The sequence below is a fragment of the Semicossyphus pulcher genome, unplaced genomic scaffold (genome assembly GCF_022749685.1).
Source record: "Semicossyphus pulcher isolate SPU_LCO1_2020_fin unplaced genomic scaffold, fSemPul1.0.p SCAF_18, whole genome shotgun sequence".
Lineage (NCBI taxonomy): Eukaryota > Metazoa > Chordata > Actinopteri > Labriformes > Labridae > Semicossyphus > Semicossyphus pulcher.
In genome coordinates, this window is record NW_027211691.1 from 6410502 (window position 1) to 6423882 (window position 13381).

Here is a 13381-nt window from a genome sequence, read left to right on the forward strand (position 1 = left end):
CCACATTTTTGCTGCATAGTATTGCCTGATGTCCTGACACCTAATGGCGTCACCCAACACTTAGAAAACACATTTCCAGTCAAATGTCAGGCACGTGTCAGGTTGTCATGTTTACTGCTGCTCATCATTGCAGGTTTGTACCAAGTGCACAGCACTATGTCGCAACACGTGACTGACACCGAACGTTTTCACCTAATTCCTTGAGGCACTCTTCCAGGAGAGCTGTATTTATTCATTATTGCAGGTTTTTTTATTGTGTAATATATAGGAGTATATAACATAACTATAAATAATTTATTTAGGTGTCAGTCACGTGTTGCGACATAGTGCTGCGCACTTGTCACAAACTTGCAATGATGTGACAGCAGTGGACACAACAACCAGACACATGCCTGGATTTGTTTTTTTCTTTAAGTGTAAGGTGTCGTGTCAGATGTTGCTCGATAGTGCAGAGCACCTGACCATTGTAGCTTCACTCAACACCACACCTGCTTCTACACGTGACTAAATTAACTAGGTCAGGTGAGTGCAAGTTAGGCAGGCAGGTACGCGTTTGAAGTACTGGTGCACATGCATTTTGATATGCTTCACCCGTCATGGGTGTCCTGTTATTGCATCATCTCATCGCACCCTCTTTTCTGCAGTGAAACGGAGAAATGCCCATTGATTCTCAACTTTTATTACAATTTTCTGGGGTTAAAATGAGCTCTGTGGATGGAACTTAAAGCCAACCATGCTTTCCTGTCTTTATTGTAATTGGGTCTGAAACATATATAAGCTTCAGTTGCTATCTTAGTGAAAAAGCTAAACATTTGGCGTGAACCACTAAAAACAATACAACCATCCATCATGGGATTTAATTATATGTCTTTCTATGGAGGGAAGATGGTTAGCACTGTCGCCTCAGGTTCTTGTTTGTAGGTATTACTGTGTGTGTGTGTGTGTGTGTGTGTGTGTGTGTGTCAGGTTGTCTGTATATGTCCTGTTATTGACCGGTGATGTGTCCATGGAGTACCTGTCTCTTGTCCAATGACGCAACCCTTAACAGGATAAGCGGTACAGGTGATGACTGGATGTCTTTCTAGTAATATCAAGTTTTTTTATTTTTTTATTTACTGATATACAAAGTAATGTTCTCCTGTTTTGGTTTAATCCACTCAGATGTTCCAACAAGCTTACCTTGTATTATGACCAGTGGTGGACAAAGTACACCACTTCATTACTCGAGTCAAAGTATAGATACTCCTGGTCAAATATTACTCCAATACAAGTGAAAGTTGCTCAGTCAAATTACTTGAGTTAAAGTACTGGAGTATACTTGCTTTTAAAAACACTCAAGTATTCAAACTGATTTTTAAACATTGTATTTTCACAATTAATGAGTGCAGTCAAGAATACTTGGGTGTACTTCTGCTACGTTATGTTTATTTAAACAGTACGAATTCTTCTTCATTTCAAAAACCTCAAACATGGGCTTATGGCCATGGGTGCTCAGGTGGATAATCGTCCTCCTTCTCTGCAGCAGCCATCATTACCACCACTAAATGAACTGCCTGATCTGAGTGAAGTTTGATCTGCGTTCGCTTTAAGTTCAACCATGGAGACACGCGAGGTACAGGTACGGCAACAACACTTAGTCAAACCACACGCAGAACTACACGAATTTATTGTCTTTCGTATTTAAAGTCGAGGTGAAATGAAAAATTAATTAAATAATATTGTGCATCTATTTGACAATATAGGCCAAAAAAAATACAGAAAATCAATTACTTCGTATTCTTATATCAAAATCCGATCATTTTTCTTCCAGTAAAACTAAATTTCACGCGTGCTTACGTAAGTTAGCACCAAACAATTTCAACCAATCAATCTCCAACATTTAGCCGCAGAGCACCAAGAACTCTCAGTCAGTTAGCTAGCTACTGCGCTGTGGAAAACGTCTGTCTACGCCCTCTTCTCAACGATCAAATCAAATCCCTCTAATGATATGTCCCGCCTGCACGTCCTGTTTCACTGGGAAATACGTCACGATACGGAGGCTAGATACTCTCGAAATGCCGTTTCAGCTCGACTTTAAGAAAAGAAAAGAAAATTCATCAGCTGACTTCAGAGCAAAAGTAGCTAGTAATGAGAACATTCATAGAAATGTAGTGGAATAAAAATAATAAGGGTTAGGGTTAACCCTAACATTAGCCCTGTCATCCCCACTCTCTCTTCCCCCATTTCTGCCACTATAATCTCTCTAAAAAATAAAGGCATAAAAAGCAAAGAAAATAATCTTAAAAAAATGAATGATGGAATGAATTAAGGAATTGTGTAACCTTAAGATGAGAAATACTCAGTGTTCACTGTGGTCACGCAATGCCCATCTAAAGTGTACCCCTACTCACCTGTGAAGCCTATTGATTCTCAACAAAAAGAACTCCCTTTTATTTTCTCTTTCCCTTTTTGCTCTGATGCTGTCTTGTTTACATGTTTTGACAGCATGCGGAATAAGATGGTAAACTGAAGCAAATGTACTGGGATTTAGTATTGATTTATGTTTGTTTCTGAAAGGCCGCTGTCCCAATTCACAACATAGTCTAATAAAAATCAGAGGGGAAATATGGTCTCTTTCAAATAGTCACTTGACAAGACACAGACATGTCATGCAAGCCAAACGGTCTGGTTCTCTTTGATTTCGATCGACAGTTGTATCTTCCCTCAGTGTAATATCCACTCAGTAGCCACTTCATTAGTAACACCTGCCTGGCAAAGCAAACACCCTGCTCCTCCAAACATCCCATTATGTGGCTGGAGCTCAATAGAGCCAGCATGCAGACACAGTCAAGAGGCTCAGTTACTGTTTGACTAAATCTCAAAATGAGCCAGATGTGTCATCTCCGTGACTTTGAATGTGTTGTGATCGCTAGTGCCAGACACAGGGACTTCAATTTCATGAAAGTATGGGGATTTTCAGCCCCTAAGTGTCTACAGCTCACAAGAAGTGATGTGTTAAATACATATACAAGGGAAGTTAACATGTTGCTAAGATATGTTCTCACCTAGAAAGGGCAGAGGGGGCTGGCCACACTTGCTAACAGGAAGGATGTTCAATTAGCAGGCAGTACAGCATTTTTTTTAAAATAATTCATTGCTGAACAGAAAACTTTTGATTTTTAAAGACATTTAAAGAGTATAGACCACAGCAGCAGAGTACTAAACCAGAAGACTCAATTATAAACTAAATTCTCAACTGTGCGCAGCTCCTTTTACTAAATGTAATGTAATGTTTCAGCAATTTAAAAAAATGGTAAAACTATTACTGTGTCTGTGTGAAGACTTGATGACAGAGGAAAATGAGCCTTTGGTCCTCTGAGAAATACGCTTATCTTGACCCTATTCCTGACCCTATAGTGGCAGCTGTGGCTCAGTGGCAGATTCATTGTCTCTCAATTTCAATTCAATACCTGACTGCTACAGTCACATGTTAAAGTGTCCTTGGGCAAGACACTGAAACCCAAATTGCTCCCGGTAGGTATAGCCAGATCGGATATGAATGCATAGATCATTAACTTTCAGATGTACGTCACTTTGGACAAAAGCGTCTGCTAAATGAAATTGTAACATTGTAACATTGTAATTTGTTTCTACAAATAACCACAATACATTGTGAAACCATAAGAGCTTTCTTTTGAACCAAGTAAACCAAGCACCTTTGATTGCAAAACCTTCCACAAGACCAGGCATGTCTTGTTTTTCATGTTTGACCCTCTAAGCTCCTAAAAAAAGAGTCCCAATTCGCCAGCAGTCATTTCATCCTGACATGTGAAAACACCTCTTGGAGTATGACTGATTGTTCTTCTTGCGCCTGCTGGCCTTAAAGGATCGCAGAGGGTCCTACTCCCCCCCCCCCTGCTCTCTGGGGTAAGCTCCAACAGTTGAACCAACAGAAAGGCCCAGGGTCTGTTCTCTTTGCTGTCACCAGACGCCCACTCCAGAAACCCTATCCTCTTCCCTGCAGGGTTAACTGCACATGTGAACACGCTCCCGCCACGAAGTAGATGAGGAGCTGAGGAGCACAAACACTTGCCCCCACTTCTAACCATGAGATGAGACACTGATCCTGGCCATTTCATCAAAACTGATCTAAAAATAGCCGTATAATCACACCCATTGTACACTTAATAATTCTAAATGTCCTTTCCATCTAAAAAATGGGTTTCAAGAAAAAAGGGATAAAAATGGATAAAGCAGTGGTTGAAATATGTTTTGAATTTCATCCATTTCTTCACTCCTTTCAAAACGTGATGCCCACATTAACCCAAAATGAAACCACCATGTAGCCTTGAGCCTCTATCCTCAAGCAGAAATGTTTTTTTCACTTTCAAAGAAGTCATCATCCTAAACCGTCTCTGACTCATGTGATATCACTAGAGGCAATCTTTTAGACTTCGCACAGCTCCCTCTGGAGCCACTAAAGGGTTTTTTTGAGAAGCAGCAGTACTCCCCTTGACCTGTAACAGACTTTGATGTGTGTAATTTGTAAAAAAGTGAGTTCTCCTTTCAGATATTGACCTCAAAATGACAGAAAGTCACTGCTGTCTTGTTATTTGGTGTGAAAAAGGCTTTTGATATTGCCCATCAAGAAACAGTACTTGGGAAACTAAAAATAAAGCTTAGTTTTGAATTTGTTCACAAAAATGGCTTGTATCTACAAGGAAGGAGTCAGTATGTTTATTTTCAAATGACTGATCAGCCTGGCCTTATGCAGTCACGGTGTGCCACAGAGAAGAGTACTTGGCCCACTGTTATCTTTTAAAACAGCTTAATAAGGATACAAATGTGATACAATTACCTACATTTTCCCCTTGAGCCATTACAGGGCTGAAATCTTTGGATTTTGGTAAAGTATCTTGAAAATTGTCATTTGGTACAAACATTTAATACAAACAGTCAAATAGGTGTTTTGGGACTCAAGGGAAAGCAGTGTACTATATATATAAATACTATATCAAATTTACAGGAGGAATAAAGAGAAATAGATTAGAATGTGCATACTTGTTTTATTCAGATTACCCTGTAATCATCCCATATTCTTATATTTGTTCAGTTTTGCCTCTAAATTATGCTAATTCTGCTGAGCCATTCCATCCTTTCAATAGGCCAAGAGTAGCCAAATAGGCATTAGCACATGTATACAAATTCGATTTAAATAAGTTGTGAGTGTACATTCATTTTCCTCAACTAAATCCAATTTGTCAACCTGGAGCCCAGTCACTTCTCATTTTGATGCTCTGTGACAGTTAAACAAGTCAGATGCAGAGAGGTTCATTCACCTCATCATCCCATTAGAGTTTCATAAGTTATGCTGTTTGTTTTGATGTGACAAACAGAGGTGGATCGCTGGAGCAAACACCAGGAACAAACAAATCCCTGTGTGATCTGAATACCATGTGTTAACATATCTGTAAGAGATATTATATTTTCAAACCCACTGAACATTTGTTTACTTACATTACATTATATACATCACATGTATAGAAATAGCATGGTTGTTTCACAACATGTCAGTCTCTTCAGTTTACTCGCACAGACTGCCCTTTCTCCACATCCTAACCCAAAGAGCACCTGAAGTGCAACAGATATAAGGGTTCACTGTATAATGTGTGGCTCAAAAATAAGAAAGGTCCAAGCTCTATCCTTAGCTTACAATTCTGCTCTGCCAAATAACTTTTCGATTATGTCAAAAAACATTGACTCTGAGAGAAATAAAAGGGTCCTACCTGTATTACGGAGGTGTACAACATAAAATGGCCTGATGAGTGCAATCATCCCGCTGGTTGTTTCGCTCATAATTACATTTTCTTGAGTTACACACTGTAGCTCACTGGGAGGGGCTGTATAATGTGCATGTGTTATCTGTTTTAATTTAATTTTCAAGTTACTTGACACAAAAGTATTTTTAATCATGCCATGTTGTTAATTAATTAGGCTTTGTTAAATTAGAGAGTGAAGGGACAGTGTGTGCTTGGTGTCAACATTCCAATAATATGAGCTTTTATTTCTGTAGAGCATGCTCACAGCATCGCTGCAATAGTACTCCATTTCTCCCCTTTGAACACACTGTTTATAGTGTTGTATTATTTTCACCAGGAGGAAATAGTCAGCCAATCTGGATGAATCTGAAGCCATCCAACCAATAACTTTTGAGGGGTTATTTCACATATAAATTACAAAATACAGTCACGTATAAAATGAATGCTGTCCTTCAAAAAGCATTTCCACACTGACTGTGAAGAGTCCTAATGTGGCTGGTGAGAGTGCCAGCTGATGGTTTGGTTCACACAGAGGTTATCAGCTTCCAGTGTGCTTATAGAGAAGTAACCACTTCATTCTACAGCCTCTTCCAGCAGGTTCATTACTGGTCCTGTGAAACACATTGACAGTCAGACAGAGAGCTAATGAAGGTGAACTAAAGTCCCAGTCACCTCTAAAAAATCCATTATGACATTGTGGGCTGATCACTGGCAAAAAAAAACAACCCTTCATAATAGATAGATAATGAGTACAGAATTGCCTAGTAGAAAACATTGCATGTGGTGAATGAAAGATAATGTACACTGACAGCACCAGTTACATCAGTATGTCAACAAAGTAATGTCATACTCTGGTTTTAGTTTCTCCTTTTCACATATATTCAGTTTTCATCGACTTATTAATTCCAATTGCCTGTTTTAAATCACGGTTAAGCATCTGTCTGATGAAAACAACACTTCCTGCTTCAGTTTTATATTATATTTCATATTAAAAACAAGTCTAGGGCATGACTCAAGACCCAATCACTGTGACATCAAGCTAACAATGACTAATCACTTATGGGTGGTGAATGTGCAGATAATGTATATCCATACAGTCTATAGAGATATAACGATGTGAGTCCGACAAACTTATGGGGTCATTTAAGCCATAACTGTAATGTTTGTATCTGTTAAGATACACAGTTAAACAAATGTATTTAACCGGAAGTTTGTGCTGAGCTCATTTTATGTTGTGTTGCTTTGAAATGGGCCCTTCAGAACAGCCGCCGGTTTCTACGTAGAACCTTGCTTTAACCTCAGGCTGCCTTCTTGCACTAGCTTGTAATCAAGTCGTCAAGATTTCAACTTACCATTCCGATACCTCCTGGCGATTCTGGTTTGTACAAGGCCGAATAACCGATCCTAGAGCAGCCATGTTTTATACAACTTTGGAGTGACAGTGCAGTGCGGATGCTCCCCACGTTGGATCGCACACGTTGGGGAGGGGCTACACGGTCACTCCAATTACTGTCAGCCAATCGTGGCTAAGGTCTAACCTTTGAATGGCAAAATGGCTTGTTCGTTTCAGGAGGAAGGAGAGGCTCCAAAAAATAATTAAATTAAAATATGTATACAATTAAACGAACACACATTAGACACATTAGAATAATAGAAAATTGATTGCATAGCTAACGTATGTCCCCTTTAGAAATTGCCATTGCCCTCAATAACCTTACTGCCTTCCTGACCTTCTAACCGTTTTCTCGTTGTTCCTAGCCCTGTTTACTCTGTGCCAGAATTAAATGAAAAAGTTGACAATAACTTTCAGTTTGAAAACTGAAAGTTATTGTCAACAAGCATGATGGTTCTGTATTGTTGCAGTGATGGAATTACTGCTGTGGATGTATCTTTGGCGCTTTAGTCTGTTATCTGTGACACCCACACTATAAATCATTTCAAGTTTTTTCAACTTGGAGTCAAAGTTTTCTTCTGCCTACAGAATGTGAGTTTGATGAAAGAACAAAAAATTTATAACTACAGCTGCTCCAGTAACAGCATACTCTTGTGACTGTTACTAACTGGTGAACATTTATTGTACTTTCATCAAATGAAAGGTAGGGTGGATTGGATCGGTATATCTTCATGGTCTGTATTGTTTTCCTGTTATACAATAGAATACAGTCTAATCTAATATGGTTCAAAAGAACGGCTCTGCCATCAATTTTTCTTTTCATTTATTGTTCACTTTTTGTTGACACTTTCACAATGGCAATAATTGTACTTCATGTTTGTTCTAGAGGTCTAGAAGTTCTTATTCTTTGGCGCTCTCAACGTGTAAATGGACTGGACCCAATATTTGTTACACCTCCCTGTAGAGTACAGTCCAGTTCAACCTCAATAATGGACAAGTAGTTCAATTAATACCCTTCTGACAGTGTAAATAAACCATAATATTATAACTTGTATAATTGGTGGAGGGGCTGTACTGAGCTGCATTATATTCTGTGTTTTAGTGTTTCTAATACTCTTGCCGCCTCATGTATGTAAATAGGGAGGACAAAAAAATTTAAAACACATCTCAATATAATTCAGTTCAGTAAAACACTACCTTTAACTTTGGCCTCAGTAATAAACATAATTGAATTTACACACTTTACTTTCACTTACAAACTAAACTTCATAAAAGCAGAATCCATGGCCGTGCTGTTGTACTGAGTTGCATTAGATTGTACCTAATGAAGTGGCCGGTGAGTGTATATTACACATATACACACATAAAACATGAGGCAATAAAATGCAACATTGAAATGTCATAACAGTCACTGATATGCTATTGGCACAAAACCACGAAAACTGACATGTTAAATTTTTTGGCTAAATTTAACCTGGTTTCTGTCAGGATGTCTTTGCTAATCATGAAAACCTTACTGTGCTGTCAAATTCCCGAACATACAGTCTGAAGCGCTCACTATATTTTCTGTCAGGCTGTCAGTGTCTGTGTCGGGGTCTGTGTCTGCCAACTTATTCTAAGTGTCTGTCTGTCTGTCTATCAACTTCCTGAAAAATTGCTGTGTATAAGAGCTCCAGCCAAATACCTAAGATGCCAGTGTATTTTTGTCTGCTCTGTTTAATTGACCTGTGCAATCACACATTGCCTTCATGCCCTCCCCCCCTCCACCCTCCACCCTCCACACTCATTCACTATTGCTGACTAATGTTGATAAGAAGCCCAGCTGACATTGCTTGTTTGGCTCCTGCTTCTAATTAAAAAACATCCGGGTGTCTGATTTTCCTCCAATTCTTCCCCAACTGGCAGATCCATACAGAACTCCTGCAAGATTAAAAATGTTAAGTGGTTGGCTCGAGGCAGCCGCAGAGCCCTCATCACTTCTAGTGGTGTGGTTTCATAAAAGTAATTCAGTTATTGATTCACCAGTCAAAAGTGATATGTGTTGGAGACTTGAGGGCTCCGGCAAGGTTGATCTATAGACGAGGTGAAGCTAAAAGAGACACAAGTGGGCGATGCAGAGAAAAAGAGATGGCAAAGAGGAAAGAAGGAGAGATCAAATAATTATGTCACGGATGTCATATTGACGACTCGGCGTGGAGGTGATATGACAGCTGCTTCCCTTTCAGAAATACAAAATGTTGTCAGCTCCTTTGACATAAATATCTAATCATCTTTGCAGATACAGACAGCTGTCACCATTGAACAATCTTGTGCCTGAGATTTGAGATTTGACATGCCTGTTTTGAGGCAAAATAGAGTCCTTTTTTGTTGAGCCAGCTGCCAAATATGAAATTATTACCTGAAAATACCCGTTAAAATCCAGAGAGACTAGGTTTCTTGATTCAAAGCTTTATTGATCAAACATTCAGAAAACTTTGATGTAGACTCCATTTGAGACCAATGCCTGGATATGAGCGAGAATGCTCTGAATGGCCCATAACAGTACACACCCATGGGTATCCAAACACAGCCTTGACGCGAGCGTTGAGGTGATGCAAATCAGCAACTGGGGTGAAGATAGAGGAATAGCTTATTGAGGTGATTAAGAGTTCATTGAGTTTTGATTGGTTAACAGAAACCTTTAAAGAGTAGTAACAGTCTTACAGCAGTTTGTGAAATAGTCAGGATAACATGGTGTCAACTGATGTGCGCAGCAGCCTTTTGGGTCTTCACTGCGAAAGTCCTGTCATCGAGGACACCACTACTCATTTCCCATATGAAACTCTAAGTCAAGAATGACCAATTAATAAAGCCCTCAATTTTATTCCACAGATTCTACATTTGTATGTAGAATCTGTAGGCAGGGATGGGAATTTCCGGGACGGCAAGTCTGTTTGTACGACGTAGTAATATTGACCAATCACTTATCAGCAGGCTGCGGCGTATATAGGAAAAACAGTCTATCTGATTATGATTTAGCTTCCTATAAATCTCTATAAACAGACATCTGCATGCTAACAATCCATTCTAGATGTAAAATTCATCTTGAGATAAATTCCCTGAAGCGTTAGCCATTTGGATTTCCCGACTTCCTAGAATACATCAAAAATGACTGCTCCGACCTCCATTCAACAAACGAGCATTTTAGAAGTAGTTTTCTTTTCCGTGTGCGCCACAACCTTCGGAGTCGATCACGCCCATTCAAGTCAATGATCATGATTCCACAGCACGCCCCGCAGTCCGTCTCCAGGGCATCCCAGAAGCGTCTCTCCACTCTGTACCGCTAAAGATGCGCGCCGGGTCCATTTTTGACGGAGGCCGCTTCAAACAAGCTTCAAGCTCGTTCCAAACAGGCATCCAGCATCCAGTCATTTAAAAATAAAACACCATGTTCAGACTGGTACAGACTCCCGTTTTTTTTCCGTTTATTTTAAGATCAACACACTGAAATCTCTGAAAGTAGTGTACTCCTCCATGGTAGACACACAAAAATTACGAAATGATTTCCAAATGAGCAGATAATCAACCTTGGATGCGCAAACTGAACTGTAGTGTGTGTTGCTCTGCTAACATTGATGTTATCGCGTGATTTCTCGATTCTTGGGCAATAATGTTGTTCTCCCGCAATCTTGTGATCTTGCGAATCCAGCTACTTGAGCCAGCGTTCCGCTGCGCTGCGGACAAGACACGCTTCCTGTGGGCGAGGGCTTGCGCCGTTGACGGACCAGAAACATGGCGCAGACGGAACGTGCCGGAGACGGATACTGTGGGATTGAGGGGTGAGGAAGACCCGATAAGTGTCGAAAACGGTCGGTGTTTACTCCTGTAATATTAATGTTTTTTACGAGAGATGCCCTGATTTAATAAAGGCATTTTAAACTAAATCCTTGTCTCGGTGCGAGTGTGCCTGAAGAAAGCCCAGTGGCTTCCCTCCCTCGACAGTTAACTGTTTAGCCTACAAGAGCACCTCGCATTCACCTGGAGTTTAACAACTTGCTACCATGAGCACCTAGTATCCCTCTTTTTCTTTTACAGTTTGGTTATGCTTCTGCACCAAAACTACTTTAGAAAAGATATTGGGCTTTAAGTTAAACTACAGTACAAATAAGTAACTATACAAACTAAAAAACAAACAAACCAACTTTGAATATAGGTCTCGCATGGGACTTTCGGACTGCACATACTACGCCACCTGCCTTCCAAAAGGCTTGTGTTGGGAGCATAACAATATACTGTATATATAATATAAGCATAAGCACTTTAATATCGTGTTGACTGACAAAAAAACGTTCTGAAATCCTAAACTATATGCATAGTAATTTTCTTTTAACTGATTCTTTTCTCAGTCTATATTTTCTATGGGGGGCGGCTGTGGCTCTGTGGCAGAGCAGGTCATCTCCCAATCGGAAGGTTGGCGGCTCAATCCATGACTGCCGCAGTCACTATGTCGAACTGTCCTTAGGCAAGACACTGAATCCCAAATTGCTCCTGAAGGCACAGCCTTCGGTGTATGAATCTAGTTAGTTCCTGATTGGAGGTTGGCACTTTGTATGTAAATGTGTGTGAAAGGGTGAATGTGACACGTAGTGCAAAAAAGCACCTTGAATGATTTGAAGACTAGAAAAGTACCATATAAGTGCAGTCCATTTGCTGTTTGCCATAATTAGTTATTTGCCTCTTTTACAGAGAAAGAGCAATTCTGTCTCTCAACCCAAACTTAGTTACAATGAGGCAAACATATTGTACCATCCTGGTAAATCGGAGCCACAGTCTTTTTAAGTACTCTAATTAAATCACTTAATTTTGTTGAGACCATCAAGTTTGTTACTATAATAACTAAGTTCTACACTCATTTTTCTAGAATATGGATTGTGCATTAAGGACCTAGCTTCATTATTCAGAACAAAGTTAAAAATAAATGCTGACTTGGAGATTCCACTCTGGTTATGTAATTTCATTTACTTGTGCGTTAATTCATTGTTTAGTTTGGTTGACCTTTACCGATATGAGATTTTTTATATTTGTGTAACTTTTGGTTACATTGACATTCATGTTTAATACCTTCTTTTCTTTGTCATATGGTGTTTTCTTTCATTTGACAGTTTATTTTTGTCAGTTAGCCTTTTCATCCCTTATGTTTAGTTACTTCTGAATAAACACATTCACGCCATGTGACCTGTGTCACATGACTTGATCAGGGTTAAATTGCTGCTTTTTAAATGTATGTCCTGATGAAGACCCTGCTGAGTCGAAACACGTTGACTTAATCCATGTTATAATAAAGGATTTTACTTCTACACCAGAGTGTCTCAGAAGCCTGTTGACTGCCTCTCCACACCTTGGATTTATTTACCGTCAGATAGCTGGACAGTCATTTTTTTCCCTTGTCTCTATTCATTAAAAGATTAAGATAATTGGACCAAGAGTAGCTGAGCTGCTAATTTAGAAGTAGGACAAGTGCTTTTGGTAGAGAAGGTATCAAGTTGTCCAAAGACTGCACTCACTCACAGGTATCATAAACCATTGTCTTTGCTTGCTTAGCTAGTAGTTTAAACCAGTTTTTTGAATATGAATTCTGAATGACTGCAAGATGTATTGTCTTGGCATTAGCACATCTGCATCTTGTCTACAGATGGCAACTGGAAAAAATAGAGTGGTGTTGGGACAGTTCTGGGAATTGAAAGCATGTTTTTTTATGTGACAGGGCCATGCTTCAACCAAAACAGGTCACTTAGCTGGTCTTAAAGTACCTCTAGTAACTTTGTTGATTAGATGATTTAAACCCAAAGAGATTGATGGAAGTCAGAAAAAGTCTGTGAATAAAATAAAAAGATTTTCAAATCTAAATGTCAAAAAGGGTCCGAACTGTGACAGGGGCTGCGTCTATCGACCCACTTTCTCCGGTGGAAGAGTTGTATGTATGCAGCTCCACTTCCAGATAAGATTGATCCTGTGCTGTGTGTGACTGACATCCTAATGTGAGTCAGGTTTCTGTGTTGGAATTATTGATCATAGTCGTCTGATAAGGAAATTGCAAGAGTTTGGATCCACAACACAGGTTGTGCAAAGAGTTCTGCTTGTCTGCCCTGGATACGGTAAAGTATAATGGCCAAGACGTTCCAAATATTTGAGTCAAGTGAAAAACACTTTC